At 26.9% G+C, this 18,740-nt stretch overlaps 1 pseudogene; it reads right to left on the bottom strand.

The window, feature by feature from the left end:
• Positions 1-1,043: 1,043 nt before the first annotated feature.
• LOC119570972 lies at positions 1,044-10,601 on the bottom strand (annotated as a pseudogene).
• Positions 10,602-18,740: the final 8,139 nt, after the last annotated feature.

The following is an 18,740-nucleotide window of genomic DNA, read 5'->3' as shown; positions in this document are numbered from 1 at the left end:
TTTTTGGGAAATGTACATTTCTGATTTTATGATAGATTATTACCTTAACTGATCACTACCATATCAATAAATTTAAAATCACAAGTTATAATAATTTTCCCTTCACTTTTTTTTCTTCTTTTTTGTTCCCGCATTACATCTGAAAGATGAACTGAGTGATTTTTATATTACTCCTGAAAGATAAAATAAAGAAAAGAAACCAGCTCACACCATCAAGGAAACAATATTGGGAAAATAGTTTGTTCTCATATACAACAAATGCTTTGCCATTTATTTGGAATATGAGATAAAGTTTCAAAAGCAGCAGCCAAATGATGTGAATACATTTCCCAGTCACTTCACACCAATGGAATAAAGTAGAGGAAATAAAACAGTAACTGTTAAAGGATCTAACTAGAGTGCTATGATCTAATTCCACATGTAAATAGAGTAACAAGAGTACTGACTTGTACATTGGTCTTAAAAAGTATACTTTGTAACTCACAGAGGAAATATGAAGGACGTCAGGATTTGGCAAAAGACTAATGTTCTAACCTAATTCAACAAACTATGTTCTCGTCTAACGTAACTGAACTAAATCACTTCTTTCAGGATTTGAAACCATCTACAGAACACATTAGTACAAGGGCAAAATCAACTGAGCTACTACTGTCACAGTATGAGGTGAATGGGTTTGTGTGCCTGTTAGCATAATCTACACAACTGACAAAATCACATACAAATATTTCTGAAATATAGTTGACTTCTGAAATTTTGACATTTCCTGTTACAATATCATAGTGAGAGTAGATGTCATTTTCAACTGACAAGATCGTCATTGTTTCTAGTTTCTGTTGTCTTACATCCCTTGATAAGAAAGATATTCCCTTAGATATAAATCATGTACACATCGTATCATGTTTGCAGAGATCCACTTTCACACACATAAAAAGTGAAACCACAAGTGTCCCCAGCTAATCAGACTGACTCTTTCCCTGGAAACCATGAATCACGAGCTGTTATTAACTGGAAATATCAGAAGAATACTTGGATATTACCTTCATTTTTTAAAAAGTTGTAGAGTTCATCATGGTGTCAAAGATCAAAGATCCATCAGTTTAGCTAGGGTTGACAACCTCACACACACACTACACTGTTCCCTGTACTCTCGCTATACCACAAGTCTCCTCATTTTCTACGGCTAGTGCATTGGCTAACCAATCCATTGACTGATCAAGCCCTTCTCCCTTAATGGCAGAAGTCTTGAATATCTGGAAGGTTCGTGTCTTGAGAGCATCTAGACCGAGGGCTGAGTGAACCTCGGCAACTGTCATAGCTCCTTCCATGTCCTGCTTGTTGGCTAACACCACTAGGATTGCTGATTCAATTCTTTTCTGTGATAAAAATATATATATTAATTTAAAATACTTTATATCATATATTCACATATCAATTTTTAAGGAAATATGCATTCATCTAGCTGTAATTAAATACTCAAGAGTAACCTAAATCTTTGACTTATTTGGTTTTCTGCAAGTTTTGCTGGTGTAGCTCCCAAGCAACAAAACCTGTGATATCTGGTCATTATACCAACCATTTTTTACACATGCAAAACTTGCTATCCAATGGCTAGTCACCTGTTGCCTGAGGAGTAGTGTAAACTGTGCTGTTTGCATTGTCACATTATTCATACACTCAGTCAGAGCCATTTACAAAATGCACTGTCCCTCAAGCAGCTAAGAATAGAAGTCACTAGCTATGTGGAAATGGTAGTGCAAATGTACTATTTGCACCACAAGCTTTACCTGCACTATAAGTCACCCACTTTGCCTGTCTAAGCTTGAACTAAGAGTGCAGTATTGAATGGATTATTATATGTATTTTTTTTAAACGGTGTCAGGTTCATGTTTGAGCCGCGTGGTCACAGCATGATTTATTGTACTTTCATTTTTTAAACTTGACCTTTGTAAAAATGGGCCCCTTAAAAAAGTTTTTTTTCCCCTTTTGGTAAAACTTCACGAAGGGGGGGGGAAATTTTAAGGGGGGGAAGGGGGGAAACCCGGCCCCAGGATTTTTGGGCAAAAAGGACTAAATTTTTTTTTTTTTTAAACTAAAAAAAAAAAAAAAAAAAAAAAAAAAAAAAACCCCAACAAACTTTTTTCCCTAAGGAAATTAAACCTTCTTTTCGGTTTAAAACCATTTTCAAACCATTTAAAGTAAAAGGGGCCAAAAAATGATTTCCCCTCCAAAAAGAGGGGTGAATTTGTTTCCCTTTGGAAATTACCAAATGTTTTTTTCCCCAAATTTCCCCAAAAATAAAAAGTACCGGGTTGACTTTCCTGTTCAAGTTTAAAAAGGGTGGAGTAAAAGGGTTTTTAATTGAAAGATCTTTTTTTTCTGGGGTTTCGGTTTTACCCCTTAAAAAAAAAGGGATTTTCCTTAATTTTGTACCATGGTTATGTTTTTTGGGGGTTTTTACCCCCAATTTCCCCAAAAAAAAAGTGCCGTTGGTTAACCTTTTAAAAAACCATTTCCATTTTATTCGGGGAAAACAAAAAGTTCTTGGTTTCCCCTTTTGGAAAAAATTTGGATTTCAATATGTTTTCCCAAAGGGAAAAACCACAGTTGCTGGGTGCCCTCAACCACCACTAATTTCCCGATTCCGCTTCCAAAAGTCTTATTCTGGTGGGCTTTAAACCCAAATCCCAACGCCCCCTTTTTAAGGGAAAATTTTGAAAAATTAAAATTCTGCCTTTAACTTAGCCAACTTGAACCTCCAAATGGGAATGTTTCCAACCCTTTTGGTCCCCTTTAGGTTAAATTTCCTTTTTCCTTTAAAAAAATTTTCTAAAAAAAATATTTTAACCACTTTCCCAAACTTTTGAAAAACCTTTACCTTATTTTTTCCTTAATCCAAATTTGATTTTTTTTTTTTTTTGGGTTTTATTTTTTTTACCCCAACAAAAAAACCGTTTTTATCGGTTTTTCCCAAATTTTTTAAACCTGAAAAATTTCAAACCCCAAAATTAGTCCCCGTCCCAAAAGTTAAAATTATCCCGGGGTTTGTTTGGGTAAATTAATTTATCCCCATTTTAAAATCAAATTTTCAAAAGCCCCCCTGCCCCCAAACTTGCTAAAAAAAACCCTGGGGGAAATGGATTTTGCTTTCATTTCCCAAAAGTTTACCCTTTAAAAAAGGTAAAATTTTTTAAGCGAAATGGGAAAATTAAAATTTTGGGAACCTTTTTTTCTAATTTAAAGCCCCCGGGGCCGTGTTTTTGTTTTTGTTTGGCGGGGCGTGGGGTTTCCACCTTTCCATAATTTTACCTTTTGGAACTTTCTTTTTTTACAAAACATGTTTGGGGGGCCCCAAATTTTCTGGAAAATCAAGGGTAATTTTTTTCCTTGCCCAAAAAAACCCCAACCCCTTCGGGGCCTGAACCCCTTTTTCAAATTTAGTTTCCTCGTGCCAGGGGCCGGGTGTTAACCCCCCGGCCCCCCGGGTTTTATTTTTTTGGAAAAAAATACGGGAACCCTTTTTTTGATTTCCAAAAAAAATTAATTTTCATTTTTTATTGAAATTCCCTCATAAATTTTTCCCAAAGTGCATGCTCCAAGGTAACCTTTAACCCTTTAAGATTTCGTTTTCCCTTTAAAATTTTTTTTTTTATTTTATTCTAAACCCAATAAATTTTTTCAAAAACAAAAAATAAAATAAAATTAAAAAGAATAAGTTTAAAAAAGGGTACAAGTTAATTTCTGAACCCAAAGAAATTTTTAGGCCCCAAATTAAAAATCCAATTTTTTTTCCACCTTGAGAAAACAACTTCAAAAACAGCCCGGGGAATTTGGTTTTTAGAAGGTTTGGGGTTTTTGGGGAACATAAATTACATCAAAAGCGGACCAAAGAAAAGGAAAAACCCCCAATTTTCCCCTGATTTTCCAAAATGAAAACCCCAAAAATTTAAAAATTTTTAATTTTGGTTTCCAAAAACATTTTGTGCCTTTAATTTTTTCCCCTTGGGATTTTTTTCCCTTTGAAAAGGAAAACCCCAACCCTTTCGGGCCATGAAAGGTTTTTTAAAATTAGAAAAAAATGGTTCAAAAGTAAATGGTAAGGAAAAACCGGGAAAAGAATTTTTATAGAAAATTTTGGGCCCAAAAATTATTTTTATTTGAAAAAACCCTTTACAAGTGTACAGTATATTTTTAAAGGGGAAATTTCAAAACAAAAAACATTTTTAAATTCCTTTTTTAAAATAAATTCAAACAAAAATAAAAGGGGGGGAAAAGGGGTTTAATGATAGGGGGGTTTAAAATGATTTTGGGAAAAATTAACTTTGGGGGAAACCAAATTTTTTTATTAAAGGAACAGGAAATTTCAAAAATAAAACCAAAAGGGGAAAAGAAAAAAGGAAATTTTGAAATTTGGAGGAAATTTAAAAAATTTATTTGGGAAAAAAAAAATTGTTTACTAGCCTTAAAAAAATTTTTTCCTTTCCCTAAACCTTTTTGGGGGAATTTTTTCCCCTTAAAAAAACCCCTTTGGGGAACAGGGAAATTGGTTCCCCAAATGCAAAATGAATTAATATTTTTTGTTTCTCTTGGGTTGGTAAAACAAAAGAAAAGGGGAAAGAAGGAAAAAGGGAAGAAGGGGGTTTGTTTTTAAAATTTGCTAGCAAAAGGGGACAGAAGGAGGGTTAAAGGGGAAAAACATAAAAAAATTTTAAGTTTAAAGGGGGAGAATGTGGAAAAGAACAAAGGGAAAAGGGGGAAGAACTGGAAATTCCCAAAAGGGGGAAAATTAAATTGTTGGAGGCATTTTTAAGGGAGGTGCAAAGTCACTTTTAGTTTTTAAAACCATTTAGATAGGGGTTTAAAAATTTTACTTTCGGAAAGAAAAATCCCCCTTCCAATTTTGCCACATTTTCAAATTAAAGGTTTTTTGGGGAAACAAGGGGGGGGGAAAAAGGGGCTAGGGAGAACAAGGAAGAGGTGGGCCAAAAAAATTTTAATTTATGGGGGGGGAATTTTTAAAAAGTGGAGGTTGAATAAACAAAAGAGGGGGTAAAGGGAAAGAAATTTGGAATTTTGGGTGAAAGGATTTTAAAAAAAGAAGTTTTTTTAAAAGGGGGGTAAAGTAAAAACAAAAGGGAATAGATAAGGGAAATGGGGAAAGGGAAAAAAGTAACATTTTAAAGGTTGAAAAAAAATTGTTTGCCTATGCTTTCTTTACAAAATTGGGGGAATTTTAAATTTGGGAATTTGTTTTCCTTATCGTAGGGGCCAAAAAATTTGGAAAAAAGCCTGTAATTTTGACACACATTCCAAATACATCCATTGGCCCCCCCCGGGGGGCGGTAGGAAAACAATTTTAAAAATTGGCCATTTTTTTTACAGTTTGGGGGGGGGTAATAGGGGCAAGGGGGGAACTAAACAAAAAAATTCCCCCGGGGCTGTTTAAAGAATATTGGAAATAATTGGAGGAAACATGGGGGGGAAAAAGTGGTTTTACGGGGTTACTAAAAAGGGAATGGGCAACCAAGGGGAAATGGGGGAAGGGGGGCTAAAAAAATTGAAAAATTGGGGAAAAAATTTGAACAAAGAGGGGGAGGGGAAGGGGGGAAATTTTTTTCCTGGGGCTTGGGAATGGAACCTGGGTTGGGACTAAGGTTTTTAACGGGAAAAAGGGTTTGAAAATTTAGACGGGCCAAGTTTTTTAAACATTTTAAAATGGGGGAAAAATAAAAAAAAATTTTTATTATAATTAAAAAATATTTAAAAGGGGAATTATAAACTTTGTTTCGGATATAAAATCAAAAATCATATAATAAAAAAAAATGAAAATTTTTAAAATTTTTCCAGAAAATTTATAAAAAATTTTCCCAAATTAATAACCTTTAACTATAATAATAAAATTTTAAAGGAAAATTTAGATTTACAGGGTGAATATATAAAATAAAATATATATATATATATATATATTTATAGTATTAATAAAATATATAAAATTTATATAATTTTAAAATATAAATTTTAAAATTAATTATTAATATATTTTATTTTAATATAATTATATTTAAAATTTTATATATATATATTAGATATTTTAAAATATAATTTATTTTATAAAATTTTTTAAATATATAAAATTATATTTTAAATTTAATATTATAATATTATATAATATATATATTTAAATAATATATATTTTAATAAAATATAAATATATATATAAAATATATATATCCTATATAAAAATATATTTATTTTTTTAAAAAAAAAAAACAATATAATATAAAAATTATCCTTATATATATTAATATAAAATATTTTTAAAATTTTTTAAAATTATATAATATATATATATAAAATATATATAAAATTATATATATATAAAATTTTTTTTTTAAAATTATATATTTTAAATATTTTTATATTATAAAAATTATAATATAATATATATATATCCATTTTAAAAATATATATAATTAAATTATAATATATTAAAATTTTAAAATTTTTTATCTATTATTATATTATATATATATAAAATCTTATATATAATTTAAAACTATTTTATTTATATTTTCTAAAAATTTTATATATTATATATATATATATATTAAAATTAAAATTCTATATTAATTTAATTTTTAATTTTATTATTATTATTATATATATAATTTAAAATTATTATCTAATATATATTATTTATATATTTTATATATAAAATATATATAAAATTTAAATTATATATATTATATATATTACTATATAATATTTATATTTTCAAATTTTTAATATAATATACCCTTATTTATATAATATATATATATTATAATATAGTTATTCAATATTAATATTATTTCAATATATATATATTTTAATCTATTTTATTAATTTTTAAAATTTATATATATATTTATTATATTATCAATTATTATCTAAAATATATTTTCTAAATATATATAAAAATATATATAATATATTATTTTTAAAATTTTATAAAATATATATTAAAAAATTTATTAAAAAAAATATAAAATATAATTTATAAAATAAATATTTTATATATTATACTATATATATTTTATATATAATATATATTTTATATATTATTATATTTATTTATTTTTTTATTTAATATATTATATAAAATTATTACTTATATATATTTATATTAATGTTTTTTATTATATAAAAGTTAGTAATAAAATAAAATATTTTATAAAAATATTATTATTTTATATATATTATATATATATATACTAAATTTTTATATATATTATAATAAAGTAATATTATTAATTTTATTAAAAATTATATATAATTATGTAAATATTTTATATATATAATTTTAACTAAATAATAAAATAATATAAAATAAAACTCTATATATTTTAAAAATTATTATAATATTAATATTTATATATAAAAATATATACCTTGGGGTAATAAAAAAAAAAAAAAAAATATATAAAATCTAAAAATTATATTTATAATAAATTATATATATATCAATTTTAAACATATATATATATATATATTTTAAAACCTATATATTTTAAGTTTTTAACATATTATATATATATAAAAAATTTATATTAAATATAAAATTATAAATTTTATATTATATTAACATTTAAAATATTATATTTAAAACAATATATTTTATATTTATATATATATATATATTAAAATATATATTATATATATATATATATTATTTTATTATCCATAAAACAACACAACACACCACACACCTATACTTCTTTTTCTGATGGCCATTGGGTGAATAGTATCTCTTGCATGAATCACTCCTACGGGCACCCATATCGGGGGAAATTTGGCGGGTTTAAAACCATTTCCACTGACACAGACTTTGTTTTGCCTTTAAATGTAAAAAATTACTCCCTCCAGTTTTCCCTTAAAAACAAGAGTGATCCTTTGGGATTTAAACTTTTTAACTTTTTGTTTGAACTGTTATTTTTCTTTTCCTTAACATTCCCTTACAGAAAAAAAAAACCCATTGGAGGGGGTTTGCCCTAGAATCTTGTAATGAAAAAAAATTTGGGGCGGGGGGGCAGGTGACAAAAAAACCCTTTCATAAAGGAAAATTGAAATGAGTTTTTGGGATGTTTGGGATTTCTCTATGGGGGAACAAAGTACTTGAATGGGGACGAGAAAAAGGGGGTCCTTCAGGGGGGGCTTGTTCATTTTTGATTTTTTTAAAAAAGGGTCCACAAAAAGGGGGTTGGGCAATGGTCAGTTGCAAAAAGTTATTCCTCCCACTGTTACCCACAGTGTAGTGGGGTTATGAAAATTGAATAAAAATATGAAAATACTATGAAAATGTTATTTTTGGGCTACGGTTGTTAAACAGAATGAAAAACAACCTGGAAATTTATAATTTGGAGTCTGTTTTTTTGGAAAATGAAATCCTATCTTGATACAGCCACATTAACCCTTTCCCGACGGGTGGCAGTACGAACGCCATGGCATGGCGGGATTTATCGGGCCGGGGGCATATCTGACTCCCCTTGATGTATTTTATGGGGGGGGCCCAGTTTTTTTTTTTTTTTTTTTGGAAAATCAGGGCAAAAAATTTTTTCTGCCATTTAAATTTGTATTAATCGTTTTTAACACTTTTTTTATTATGAAAAAAAAAAAATAAAAAATTAAAAAATAAAAAAAATAAAAAACAACAAACCAAGATTTCAACTCCATGATCCCACCACGGGCTTTTTCTATTCAGACTATAGAGTAAATTTAATGATAAACTAGGGTTCTATATAAAAACCCGAAAATACCTTCATTTCTCGTTTTATAAGGTTTTTATGTCTGTAGCCCACTTTAAAAAATAAAAAAACTAAAAATTTCCAACATACCCTCATAGTTTTTACGAAAAAAGGGGGGGGGCCCACCAAATGGGTGTAGTATTTGGTTTATAAAAGGGGTTTTTCGGGGGCATCTAGGGGCGACCGATATAAGGCCCCCGGGGCGACCCCGGGCCACTTTTGAATACTACCCCGCCCCGGGAAAAGGGGGTTATATAGCTTTCCCAAAGAAAAAAGGCTAACATCCCCCCGGTAAAGAGGGGCAAAGAGTTTTGACCCCCTGCATGCGATTTGGGGGGATGGGCCCCAACCTACAAGCCACTTTCCCGGGGAGGGTCACCATTTGGGAACCCTAATCCAGATTTTTGGCATTTGGGATCCAAGGGGTTCAGGCATTTAAGTATAAATTTTGGACCCTGGTTTGGGCAGGGGGACGTTTTTTTGGCCAAACCCCCCTAGGAAAAGGGGGTTAGTAGACTTTTAAAACTGCCAGTAGTAATTTAGGAGGATTTAAATTCCAGTCACCACTGGTAAGCCATGAAAAAACTTTTTTTTTTTGGGTTGTTGCTGTTGAAAGAACTGTTAACTCCCTGCTCTCAACCCAAACCCTGTAACCTGAATCCCGTTTCCCCCCTTTTTTTAAAAGGCATTTTTTTTTTTAAAAAAAGCTCTATGGAAAATTGGGGGTTTTTCAGTAAGCCCATCGGGAAAATTAGTTCTCAGTAGGGGCCAGAAAAAAAAAAATTACAATAGTTCCAAAATTTTCTCACGGCCCTTTTTTAAACCTTGGGGCCCTGTTTACTCAACATTCACAAACCCTAAAAAAATTTATTTTTTAAAAATTAAAAAAATAAACAAAAATTTAAATTAAACCCTTCTCGGAACGGGGGGGAAATTCCCATAGGGGGCCCCGGGCCCCGGGGCGCGGGGGCTCATATCGTCACCCTAGCTGTGGGGGACCGCTCATGGCCCAATACCAGAAATCCCTTCCCTTTTTCCCTTTGTAAAAATTTAAAAATCTATGTTTTTTTTTTATTTTAAAGGTTTTAAATTATTTTTTTAAAGGTCTCTATTTGCCATATTTTCTGAAAAATCAAGACTGTTTTTTTTTGTTTTTTATCGGGACCCAAATAGTTGATCATTATTCATTTCTTTTAGTCTGAATAAAAAAGTAGTTTTGGGGGTATCAGGGAATTGAAACCTAGGTTTTTTTTGTTTTTTCCTTTTCCTTTTTTTTTTTTTTTCAAAAAAAACATACGGTTTTTTAACGTGGTTTTTTAATCATCACTTCTTTAATTTACTTATAATATTTTGGGCCAATGTAGTCGTTTTACAGACGTAATTTTTTTGACGCTAACCTCGAACCGGGAAAAGGGCCCTTCATGAAAATGTAGTTGGGAAAAAATAAAAAAAATTTTTAAAAAATACTAATAACATTTTCCCGGGGTGGCAAAAAAGTTTTTTCCGTAATTGAAAAAAAAAAACCAAAAACAACAAAAAAACAAAAACAACAAAAAACAACAACAACTCATGGCAGGGCCCATACATACCCAGGGCATTACGTATAGGGCCAGGGGCAGATAGCCCGGCATCCCCGGGAATGTACGTACACCCAAACCAGTGGGTAAAGATTTGGGAGTGTTTTAGGGTTTCTTTTATCTCACTTACCTCTAACTGGGACACCAAAACTCCTGCTTTGAGAAAACCTATTCAATCTCTGTCCGCAAACCCAAAAACAAAAATGAGGGGAAATCTGTTTTTGAATAGTGGGCATCTCCAATAGGGTCGGGAAATAAAATTTTAAAAAAAATTAAAATGATTCACTTTTTTAAAATCAAATCACTTTAACTTGGCAAATCAAATGCATACTTTTTTAAATTTAAAAAAATAAAAATGCAAAAAACCCTTTAAAAAAATTTAAATTTTAGTTTTTTATAACAGGCACAAAAATTTAAAATATAAAATATTTTCTATCTTGTGAAAAATTGAATTTTTTTACTGCTAGCATTTTTTTCTTTTTTTTCCCCAACCCCTTTTTTTAAAAAAAAAAATAAAATTTTTTTTGGGTTTTTTTATATATAATTTAACAAAAATTTTTAAAATTTTTTTTTTTTATATAAAAAAAAAAAAAATTTTTTTTTTTTTAAAAAAAAAAAAAAAATAAAAATTTTTATAAAAAAAATTTTAAATTTTTAAAAAAAATTTTTTTAAAAAAAAATAAAAAAATTTTTAAAAAAAAAAAAAAAAATTTTTAGGTTTTTTTTAAAAAAAATTTTTTTTTTTTTTTAATAAATAAAAATTATTTATAAAATATAATTTTTTTAAAAAAAATTTTAAAAAACCCCTTTTTTTTTATTTTTTATAAAAAATATTTTATAAATTTCCCAAAAAACCAAAAAAATAAATTCCCCAAAAAATTTTTAAAAAATTTTATTAAAATTTAAAAACCAAAAAAAAAAAATATTTTAAACTATATTAAAAATTTATAACCATTTTTTTTTTTAATATATATTTTTTTAAAAAAAAAAAAAAAAATAATATATAATATAATTTTAATAAAAAATTTAAAAATATTAAAAATATATAAATATATATAAAAAAATTTTTTTTAAAAAAAAAATTTTTTATAATTAAAAAATAAAATTTTTTTTAAAAAAAAAAATTTTTAAATAAAAATTTTTTTTTTTAAAAAAAAAAAATTTTTAAAAAAAAAAAAAAAAAAATTTTTTTTTTTTTTATAAAAATTTTTCCAAAAAAACTTTTTTATACCAAAAAATAATTTTAAAAAAAAATTTTTAAAAAAAAAAAAACCTTTTTAAAAAAAAATACAAAATTTTTTTTTTAAAAAATAATTAAAAAAAAAAAATTTTTTTACATAAATAAATTTTTTTAATTTTAAATTAAAATAAAATTTAAAAAAAACATATTTTTAAAAAAAAAAAAAAAAATAAAAAAAAAATTTTTAAAATAATAATTTTTTTAATATAATTTTTTAAAAATAATATTATACATAAATTTTTAAAAATTTAAAAAATTTTTAAAAAAAAAAAAATTTTTTTTTTTTATAATTTTATAATTAAAAATCCTTTTTTTTTTTTTAAAAAAAAAAATATAAAACTTTTTTATAAAAAATTTTTTTTTTATATATAATAAAAATTTTTTAAATTTAAAAAAAATATTAAAATAAAAAATAAAAAAAATTTTTTTTTTTAAAAAAAAAATAAAAAATTTAAAAATAAAATTTTTTAAAATAAAAAAAAAATTTTTTATTTAAAAATTTTTTTTAAAATATAAAAAATAAAAAATATTTTTTTAAAAAAAAAAAAATTATAAATAAATATATTTTTTAAAAAAAAAAATATAAAATTTTTTTTTATATATAAATTTTAAATTTTATATAATTAAAAAAAAATTTTTTATTAAAAAAAATTTTTTAAATTAAAATTTTTTTTTTATATATAAACCAAAAAATAAAAAAAAGAAAATATATAAAAATATAATTTATAAAAATATAATTTTTTTAAAAAAAAAAAATATATTATAAATTCAAAAATTTTAAAAATATATATAAATATTATATTATATTCCTTTTTTTTAAAAAAATATAAATATATATAAATTTTTTTTAAAAAATTTTTATTAATATATATAAAATATAAAAATATATAAAATTTTTTAAAAATATAAAAAAAAAAAATTTTTTTTTTTTTATATTTTTATAATTTTAAAATATAAAAAAATTTTTAAAAAAAAAAAAAAAATTTTTTTTAAATAATATAATTTTTTTAAAAAAAAAAAAATATTTTAATAAATAAATAAAAATTTTTTTATAAATAGGAAAAAAAAAAATTAAATTAAATTTTTTTTTTTTTTTAAAATTTTTTTTTTTTAAATTTTTTTATTTAAAAAATTTTTCTTTTAAAAAAAAAAAAAAATTTTTAATTTTTTTTTTTTTAAAAAAAAAATTTTAAAAAATTCCCAAAAAAAATTTTTAAAAAAAAAATTTTTTTGAAAAATTTTTTTGGGGTTTTCAAAATTTTTTAAAATTTTTAAATTTTTTTCCCCTTTTTTTTCCCTTTTTTAAAAAAAAAAAAAAAATTTTTTTTAAGGGGGTTCGGGGGTTTTTTTTTTGGGGAAAAAAAGGGGCCCTTTTTTCCCCAAAAGGTTTTTTTTTGGGGCCCCCCCCCCCAAAAAAAAAAAAAAAAAGGGGGGGGGGAAAAATTTTTTTTGGGGTTTTTTTTGGGGTGGGGGAAAAATTTTTTTCCCCTTTTTAAAAAGGGGGGGAAAAAAAATTTTTTTTTAAAATTTTTTTTTTTTAAAAGGGGGGGTTTTTAAAAAAATTTTTTTTTCCCCCTTTTAAAAACCTTGGAAAAAAATTCCCCCCAAAAAAAATTTTTTTTTAAGAAAAATTTCAAAAAAATTTTTTCAAAAAGGGTTTTTTTTTAAAAAAGGGAATTTTTAAAAAAAATTTTAAAAAATTTAAAACCCGGGGGTTTTTTTTTTGGGTTTTAAAAAATTAAAAGAAAAAAAAAATTTAAAAAAAAAATTTTTCCTTTTTTTAAAAAAAAATATTTTTAAAATTTTTTAAAATTTTTAAAAAAATTTTTTTTTTTTTTTTCCCCCCAAAAAAACCCCCAAAAAAAAAGGGGGGGGAAAAAAAAAAAATTTTTTTTTTTGGGGTTTGGGTTTAAATTTTTTTTGGGGGGGGGGTTTTTTTCCCTTTTTAAGGAAATTTAAAACCCTTTAATTCCCTTTTTAAAAAAAAAAAAAAAAAGGGGGGGGGGGGGGGGTTTTTTTTAAAAAAAAACCCAAAAAACCCGGAATTTTGGGGGGGGTTTAAAAGGGGGAAATTTTTTTTAAAAAAAATTTTAAAAAAAAAAAGGGTTGGGGGGTTTTTAAAAAAAAAAAGGAAAAAAAAAAAAAAAAGGGTTTTTTTTAAAAAAATTTAAAAAAAAGGGAAAAAATTTTGGGGGGTTTTTTAAAAAAGGGGGAAAAAAAAATTTAAAGGGGAAAAATTTTTTTAAATTTTTAAAAAATTAAAAAAAATTTTTGGGGGGGGGTTAACCCCCCCTTTTTTAAAATTTTTTTAAAAAAAAAAAGGGGGGGAATTTGGGGGGGCCCAAAAAAAAATTTTTTAAAAATTTTTTTTAAAAACCGGGAAAAAGGGGGGGGAAAAAAAAAAAAAAAAAAAAGGGGAAAAAAGGGGGGGGGGTTTTTTCTTTAAAAAAAAAATTTTTTTTGGGGGGCGGAAAAAAAAAAAAGGGGGGGGGGGGGGGGTTTTTTTTTTAAAAAAAGGGGGGGGGTAAAATTTTAAAAAAGGGGGGAAGGGAAAAGGGGAAATTTGGGGGGTTTTAAAGGGGGAACCCCGGGGGGGTTTTCCCCCCAAAGGGGGGGGGGTTTTTTTTTTGGGGGGGGAAAAAAAAAAAAAAAGGGGGCCCGGCGGGGGGTTGGGGGAAAAGGGGGTTGGGGAAAAGGGGGGGGGGGTTTTTTTGGGTTTTCGGGGGGAAAAAAAAGGGGGGGTTTTTTTTTTTTGGGGGGGGAGGGTTTTTTTTTTTTAAAAAAGGTTTTTTTAAAAAAATTTTGGGAATTTTGGGGGGGGAAAAACCGGGGGAAAAAAAAGGGGGAGGGGAAAAAAAATAAGGGGGGGGAAAATTTTTCCCTTTTAAAAAAAAAGGGGTTTTTAAAAAAAGGGAAAAAGGGGGGGGTGGAAAATTTTTTAAAGGGTTTAAGGAAAAATTTTTGGGGGAAAGGGGGGGTTTTTTAAAATTAAAGGGGGGGTTTTGGGGAAATTTTAAAAGGAAAAAGGGTTTTTGGGGGGGGGGGGGGGCCCCTTACAAAAATCCCCTTTTTCCCCCCGGGGGAAATTTTTAAAAAAAAATTTTTAAAAAAAGGGGGGGGGCAGGGTTTTGGGGGAAAAAAAAAAAAAATTTTAAAAAAAGGGGGGGGTTTTTTTTGGGGGGGGGTTTGGGAAAAAAGGGGCCGGGGGGGGGCCGGGGGGGGGTTTTTAAAAAGGGGGGGAAAAAACCAAAAAAAAATTTTTAAAAGGGGGAAAAGGGGGCCGGGAAAAAAAAGGGAAAGGGGGGGGAAAAAAACCCCCCTTTTATTGGGGGGTTTTTTTTGGGGAAAAAATTGGGGGGAAAAAAACCCAAAAAGGGGGGGGGTTTTTCCCAAAAAATTTTCCATTTCCGGCCCCTTTGGGGGGGGGAAAAAAAAGGGGAAAATTGGGGGAATAGGGGGGGGGGGGGAAAAAAATTTTAAAATTTTAAAATTTTTTTTAAAAAAGGGTTATTGGGGCCCCCGGGGGGGGGAAAAATTTTTTGGGGGGGAGGGGAAAAAAAAGGGGGGGGGGGGGGGAAAAAAATTTTTTTTTAAAAATTTTGGGGGTTTTTAAAAGGGGGGGGGAAATTTTGAAATTTTTTTTGGGGGGGGGGGAAAAAAATTAGGTTCAAAAAATTTTTTTGGGGGGGGGAAAAAAAATTTTTTTTGGGCCCCCAAAAAAGGGGGGGGAAAAAATTTTCCCCCGGGGGGGTTTTTTTGGGGGGGAATTAAAAGGGGGGAAAAAAGGGGGTTTTTTTTCAAAATTTTTTGGGGGGGCCCAAAAAAAACCAAAACCAAAAAAGGGGTTTTTTTGTCCCGGGGGGGGGGGAAAAAATTGGGGTAAAAAAAAAAAAAAAGAAAATTTTAAAATTTTTTTAAAAAAACCCCTTTTTGGGGGGGAAAAAAGGGGGAAAAAAACCCCGGGAAAACCCCCTTTAAAAAAAGTTTAAAATTTTAAAAAAAAAAAATTTTTAAAAATTTTGGGGAAAAAAAGGCCCCAAAAAAATTTTTTTGGGGGGGGAAAAAAAAATTTTTCCTTTGGGGTTTCCCCCCCGGGTTAAAAATTTAAAGGGGGGGGGGGCCCCCCAAAAATTTTTTAAACCCCAAAACCCCCCTTTTTTTTTTTTTGTCCCAAAGGGGGTTTTTTCCCGGGGGGGGGTTTTTTTTTTTTTTAAAAATTTTTTGGAAAAAAAAAACCCCCCAAAAAGAAAAAAATTTCCAAAAGGGGTTTTTTTTTTAAAAAACCAAAAATTTTTAAAAAAAAAAAAACCCAAAAAAAATTTCTTAAAAAAAGGGGGGGTGGGGGGCCCCAAAAAAAATTTTAAAAAAAAATTTTCCCCAAAAAAAATTTTTTTTTTTGGGGAAAAAAGGGAAAAAAAACCAAACCCCCCTTTTTTTTTTTTTAAATTTTTAAAAGGGGGGTTTTTTTTTTTTTTTTGGGGGGGAAAAGGGGGGTTTTTTTTTTTTTTCCCCCCTTTTTTTAAAAAGGGGGCTTTTTTTTCCCCCCCCCAAAAAACCAAAAAAACCCCCCAAACCCCCCCCCTTAATTTTTTTTTCCCCCCAAAAAAAAAAAAGGGGGGGAAAAAAAAAAAAATTTTCCCCCCAAAAAAACCCCCCCCCCAAAAAAACCCCCAAAAAAACCAACCCCCCAAAAAAAAAAAAAAAAAAAATTTTTTAAAAATTTTTTTTCAACCAATTGGAAAAAAACCCCCAAAAAAAAAATTTTTTTGGGGGGTTTTTTTTTTTGGGGTTTTTAAAAAAAAAACCTTTTTTAAACCCCCAAATTTGGGTTTTTTTTAAAAATTTAAACCCCCCAAAACCCCCCCTTTTTTAGCCCAAACCTTTTTAAAAAAAATTTTTCCCCCAAAAAAAATTTTTTTTTTTGGGGGGGAAAAAAAAAAGGGGAAAATCCCTTTTTAAAAAACCCCCCCATTTCCCCCAAAAAAAAAAAAATTTTTTTGAAAGGGGGGAAAAAAAATTTTTTGGGGGGTTTTTACAAAAAAAGGGGGGTTTTAAATTTTAAAAGGGGGCCCCTTTTTAAAATTTTTTAAAAAAAAAATTTTTTTCCCTAAAAATTGGGGGAAAAAAAAAAAAAAAGGGGAAAATTTAAAAAATTAAAAAAAAGGGGGTTTAAAAAATTTTTTTTTTGGGGGGTTTTTTTTTGGGGGTTTTTTTTTGGGGAAAAAAAAAGGGTTTTTTTTTTTTTTTATTCCCTTTTTTTTCCCCCTTTTTACCGGGCCCCGGGCCCTTTTGGAAGGAAAAATTTCGGGGTTTTTGGTTTTTTTTTTTTTTTCCCCTTTTTTGGGGGGGAAAAATTTTTTTTTTTTGGGGGGTTTCCCCAAAAAAAAATTTTTCCCAAAAATTTTTAAAAATTTTTTTTTTAAAAAAAAACCCCTTTTTTTTTTTAAAAAAAAATTTTTAAACCAAAAAACCCTTTTTTCCCCAAAAAGGTTTTTACAGGAAAAATTTTTTTTCCCCCAAAAAAAAAGGAAAAAAGGGTTTCCTTTTTTAAAAAAGGGGGGGGGGTTTTTTTCCCCCCGGGGGGGGAAAAAAACCCCCCCCGAAACCTTTTTCCCCCTTAAAAAAGGGGGTTTTTAAAAAATTTTGGGGGGGGGGGCCCCCCCTTTTTTTTTTAAGGTTTTTTTTTTTAAAAAATTTTTGGGAAAAATTCCAAAAAAATTTTTTTGGGGGAAAAAAAAATTTCCCAAAAAAAAAAAAACCGGGTTTACATTTTAAAAATTTTTTTTGGGGGGCCTTTAAAAAAAATTTCCCCGGGGGGGAAACCAAATGGAAAACCCAAAAAATTTTAAAAAAGGGGGTTTTTTCCCTTTTTAAAACCCAAAAATTTTTTTCTGGGGAAAAAAAAAAAATTTTTTTTTTTTTTTTAAAAAAAAAAAAAATAAATTTTTTAAAAATTTTTCCAAAATTTTTTTTAAAAAAAAAAACCCCCCCCAAAAAAAAAACTTTGTTAAAAATTTTGGGGACCAAAAAAATTTTGGGGAAAAAAGGGGAAAAAATTTTTTAAAAAAAAAAAAAAAAAAAATTTTTTAAAGGTGTTTTTGGGCCTTTTTTTTTTTTTTTTTTAAAATTTTTTTTTTAAAAATTTTTTTTTTTTTAAATTTTTTTTCCCCCAAAAACCCCCCAAAAACCCAAAAAACCCCCCCAAAAACCCCCCTTTTTTTTTTTTAAAAAAAAAAAAAAATTTTTTTTTTTTATAAAAAAATTTTTTTTTTTTTTTTAAAAATTTTTTTTTTTTTTTAAAAAAAAAAAAAAAAACCAAACCAAAAAAACCCCCCAAAAAAAATAAATTTTTATTTTTTTTAAAATAAAATTTTTTTTTTAAAAAAAATTAATTTTTTTTTTTTAAAAAAAATTTTTTTAAAAAAAAATTTTTAAAAAAAATTTTTTTTGGGGGGGGGGGTTTTTTTTTGGGGGGGGGAAAAAAAAAATTAAATTTAAAAAAATTTTTTTTTTTAATTTAAAAAATTTAAAAAAAATTTTTAAAAAAAATTTTTAAAACCCCTTTAAAAAAAACCCCCCCCCCTTTTTTTTGGGTTTTAGGTTTAAAAATTTAAAATTTAAAAATTTAAAAGGGGTTTTAAAACCCCCCAAACCTTTAAAAAAAAAAATTTCCTTTAATTTTTTTTTTTTTTTTTTCCCAAGGGTTTTTTAAAAACCCAAAATTGAAAAAAATTTTAAAAAAATTTTTTAAAAATTTTTTGGGTTTTTTTTTTGGGGGGAAATTTAAAAAACCCCCCCCAAAAAACCCCCAAAAAAACCCCCCAAACCCAAAAATTTTTTTAAAAAAATTTAAAATTTTTTAAAAAACCCAAAATTTTTGGAATTTTTTTAAAAAAAATTTTTTAAAAAATTTTTAAAAAAAAAAAAAACCCCCCCTTTTTTTTTTTTTTTTTTTAATTTTCCAAAAATGAAAATTTTTTAAAATTTTTAAAAAAAAACCCCCCCCCCCCAAAAAAAAAAAAAAAAAATTTAAAAACTTAAAAATTTTTTAAATTTTTTAATTTTTTTAAAAAATTTTTTTTTTTTTTAAAAAAAAAGGGGGGGGGGAAAAAAAGGGAAAAGGTTTTTTTTTTTTTTAAAATT

The sequence above is a fragment of the Penaeus monodon genome, unplaced genomic scaffold, assembly GCF_015228065.2.
Source record: "Penaeus monodon isolate SGIC_2016 unplaced genomic scaffold, NSTDA_Pmon_1 PmonScaffold_4640, whole genome shotgun sequence".
NCBI lineage: Eukaryota > Metazoa > Arthropoda > Malacostraca > Decapoda > Penaeidae > Penaeus > Penaeus monodon.
This window is presented reverse-complemented; position numbering and strand designations above follow the sequence as displayed.